Below are 5,087 nucleotides of genomic sequence, written 5' to 3' on the forward strand. Positions count from 1 at the left end.
GATGTTACGTAATGGGGACGCCTAAGCGATGTTCGCGGCCGAGCGAATTTCAAGATCGTCGGTTCCGGCACGTTTTGTATTATCGCGTGTTTGCGATGTTTACGCTCAATAGAGAGAGAGAGAGAGAGAGAGAGAGAGAGAGAGAGAAGAATTAATTCATGTCGAGTGACCGACGATCACGACGGAGTTCGCGGTCGGTCATCGCGTGTCCAGGACCGAACAAACGATCGCTAATCTACGCGTACGTGATCGCGATGCGGACGCGGCTGTCCGTCGACTTATTGGCTGCATTCAGCAGAAAGAGCAGCTTTGTAACTGTTGTAAGATTCCTTAATTAATATAACTCACACTTAGAGAAAAAGATACAATGATAAAAGACGCAACTATAAAAATGACATACAGCTATTTTTATATATATATACGTAGAATTAATATTTAGTATAATAATTATCTATTATATTATGATTATTATATAATATTATTATAATATTATTATATAATTTATATATAGAATTAACATACACATATAATAAAATAAATTATTTTATAGTTGCTGCAGTTGTAAAACAGTTTATTCAATTGTGTGCATTAATTTGTTCAACTATTTACACTCATTCTAGATAAGAAACTTGTATAATTATCAGTGTAATTCATAATTATCTTACAGTTGCTACATTTTTCTCTAAGTATAGGTAGAACAGAGTCATGATATCATAAGACTTGTCATGACTTCATATATATCGTATATCATATATAAGTAAACTTATAAGTGACAAGTAAGGTCATGATGATGTTGGATGCTTTCCAGCAAGAAACAGACGATACAGAGTAACACAATGAGTCATTACATCCTATAATAGTTGTTTGCCAATGTTAAACAAAAACGAAATGATTCACTGTGTTATCTCGTATCATCTATGCTTGCTGAAAAGAAATCCATTACTCCGCAAACACAATGAGTGTAATAAGTCTGAAGTCTTTAAAAATTAATCAATCACAGTCGAATGTGAGAAGAATAATCGACTACAATTGGTCAATTCTTTAAAATTTAAGCTTACTATTTCTATTGTGTTTGCGAGATTATTGATACAATTATTGATTTAGTGACACACAAACATCATTCTATAATATTTTAATTGACATTCAATGAATAACAAAGACAGAACAATACTTGTGTCTATTTGTGTCATCAAATGGAAAGTACCTATTATGACTTTTGTGTTTTATCTAGGAATTGATTCTTGCTTCTAGTTCCACTAAACTAGTCACATTAAAGAATTTCATGGGCTTTCTACAATAAAAATTACCTAAACTTAAAGCTGTAAGAAATTGTCCCACCACAGTCGAATATGAGAAGAATAATCGACTATGATTAGTCAATTTCTTACGGCTTAAGCTTAGATAATGGCTTATTAAAAAGCCCCTTACAACAGTTGCAAAGCTGCGTTTTCTGCTGAACGCAGCCATTGTCACTCGGCCTCGGTCGGCAGCGTCTTGTAATTTGCGAGAACGCGGTCGCCTGATAGAGGCGTAAGATCGGTTCGACATCCGTGGGTTCGCCCGACCGTCTCTCCTTTCGCCCCTCCGTCGAGACGGCCGAGCCGCAAGCTGCAAATCGTCCCGCACTTTTCATCGCGCACACGCGCGTTCATTATCCACGCGTATACATGCGCGTAACTTGACTAAACGTTGCGCGCATTTACGGTCGCACCACGTGAATATGAATACGTGTGTCGCGTCGACGGCCGTATATGTCTGCGATATGCGTGCACGAAGGGAAGTCGAGACGAGAGTGTGGGGGAGTCACTTCAAGAGAGTACGCGGAACGACCATAAACACAATTGGAAATCTTTAGTGGATACACTTCTGTAGCGGTCGCAAAGGGTGACGAGCCACGGGAGCGATGGCGTGAGCGAGGAGATTTATTTTGTCGTGGGAACTCCTTTCATGAGGGACACGCACAGTGAACGTACACGGAAAGAACAGTTTTATTGAAGTATCTAAAAATTTAGCTTAGCTATATAGATTTGAAAATAATGTAGGACGCTCAAACTGATTGCTATAAAATAGATTTGTTCGCTTTGCTTGAAATCTAATGTTTGCACTTAAAACGAGATAAATATAGATATGCAAAAAGAAAGAAAGAAAGAGAAGATATTGAATACAAAAAAATACAAGCAACGCGAGCAGACCTAATGTCAAAACTTTTTACAGCATTGCTCATCTTGCTTGAATTTCCTACATAATTATCGTTTTACCGTTGGCAATGTGAGATCTTTATACTGTTGTAGACTATATGAAAAGTTAAAAAATTTTCACTTACTCGTGAAAGCTATAACAAGTTTTTACTATCATAGAAGTTTTGGTTTGTACTTTAGTTAGTTTGTGCAGATTTAAATTTATCTACCAGAATTTTCACAGCCAAAAACTGTGTCTTTAAAATTCAACATTGCCGGCGAAGAGTTATCTTGATGGTCCAATAAAATTATTTTCAAATCTACACACAAACACACACACACACACACACACACACACAAAAACACACACACAACGCACACGCACGCACGCACGCACGCACGCACAGTTGAAAACTTTGTGATAAATTTTAAATACATTTCACATGTCCCAAATGGTCCACCCAAAATTTTATGTTAATTTAATACATTAACATAAGCTTACATAAACATACTTTAACATAAACTTTAGGAAATAATACAAATATTAACAAAAGATTTAACGCTGGCATAATTTGTAAACAAATTGTGAGATTTTTAAAATAAAATTAACATTTATAAATACAAATTGAAATTAATGAATTTTAATAAATTTAACATATTTATAATATAATTTATAATATAATTTATAATATGTTAAATTAATACATTTTTTAATTTATCTTAGCATTTACATTTAAAATCTATTATTTTTATGTTATTTTAATTATTCACTTATAAAATATGTTACTTCAAGTTACTAAGAAATATTGAATATCATTTTAGCATAAAATGTTTAAGTAACATAATTGTAGTCACATTATGTTAAATTAGATATATTAAAAACATTTAGATATATTAAAAGTTCAATACAAAACTTTTAACAAGGATCAGTTTTAACAAAAAAATACGAGATTATTTAAATATAGGACTTGCACAACGATGATTTGTTGACGAAACATATGTTTTTCTTTCATAGCGATTTTTACGACGTGCACACGTGCACTTCGAGATTTCTGAAACCTGACTTTTCTGCGTTGAAGAAAAACAAGTCGCGTAACTTTGCGGATCGATAAAGAATTAATTGACTCATCGAGGTGACGTTTCCTCCTGCTTGGTGACGCCTTGACGATCCGGCTCACGACTTGTACGAAAACAAAGTTCATATGACGTCATTTTACCATACGCGTATTTTCTTATCGCGTGACTAATAACAAGCTATTCTTCGAGATCGTCTGTAACAATTTGACTGGTAATTGCAGTTGACGATACGTATTACTCTCTCTCTCTCTCTCTCTCTCTCTCTCTCTCTCTCTCTCTCTCTCTCTCTCTCTTTCTCGCGGACCTCACATTATCGAGAAAATCGATATTTTTATGGATTTATCAGTACACGCGAAATTACAGGTTGAAAAATCACGCGAGTCAATGGACGTAACTGTCAACATTACATCGACGTATCTTATTTATTCACAAAATGCAATTTTCTGTATTTATGTAGTTGCGTGTATCGTTAATGGAGTGCCGATTAAACAAGATAATGAGCATATTTATCAAAAATTTCCTTTGTATAACGTACGTAATTTTCTGGTATATTTTTGCAAAGTTTATTAAAATTGTGCTACGATCGTCGGGCGCTATCAAAATTTTTTTAAATGCTTGTAAAAATACAACCAATATAAAATTTAGAGTGACATAAATAGCTAGATAACAATATGCCCAAGCTAAGTTTGCTGTTAAAGTATTAAATATGTAAGAATAACCATATCCTCATGATTAGTACATTGAATGTTTTTGTATTTCATACTTTTCACTCTACATTGTTATCTGTAGCTATTTATGTCATTCTAAATTTTATATTGGTTGTATTTTTACAATTTTAAAAAATGTTGGTATCGTCCGATAACCGTGGCGCTATTTTCATAAAATTCGCAAAAATAAAAGCATCGAGATTTAATAAATCTAGTATATTACTTCAATTATATATACTTTTATTGTTTTTTAATGTATTAATATAATTTATATTATGACAAGAAAATAAAATAAGGCTCAAATAGATTAAAAATTAAATTTAAAAAATTTAAAGGCTATAAACAACAGCTAATTATTTAATGCTAATCTAGCATTAAACAACTAGCTGTGGCTATAAGCTCTTAGATTTTTTTAATTATAATTTGTATTGTTTCTTTAAAGTTTTAAACACTTAAAGTGGTTCTTTAATAAATCGAGTTAATATAGAAATGTCTAATTTTTTTTATATAATTAAATTGAAGTACCGAAATTGACGTGTGCAAAATTCTTTCGGTAGATTAACGATGAAATAAGAGAGAAAAATGTTAAAAATATAATCTTTCATATACACGTAATCTAGTGATAGATAAAGCTCACAGATGCTTTTTTGACTAATTGCACATAAATCTTACCACAGACTTTTCTCAAAAACGAGATTGTAATAGTTTAAAAAATTACGATTTTAATGATCACAAAGAATAATAAGTCAACGGCTATTCTTCGGAAAGATATTTACGTGTATAAACTTGTATATAAATTTAACTCGAAAAGTAAACATAATCTTATCTTTCGAAGATGCAAAGCTCTTGATTTATTATCGTATGTTCCATACTATTTCATTAAGATGTAGTTTTAGACACGTAATTTTAATATTTTATTCAAATTATACAGATATTTGTAATTGAGTGTGCCCTGGTGGAGGCAATCCAAATTTTTTCGGCTTAACTTTACTAAAGAATCACCTTAATAAAATCATTTTTAATTGGGTAAATAAAAATCACAAGTGGAATTTTCCGCGTCATTTGTAAATAACATGCGAGCGATATGACAGTCGAAATAGTAATCATATTTTATATATATATATAT

Source organism: Atta colombica, unplaced genomic scaffold (assembly GCF_001594045.1).
Source record: "Atta colombica isolate Treedump-2 unplaced genomic scaffold, Acol1.0 scaffold105, whole genome shotgun sequence".
In the NCBI taxonomy this organism is placed as follows: Eukaryota; Metazoa; Arthropoda; class Insecta; order Hymenoptera; family Formicidae; genus Atta; species Atta colombica.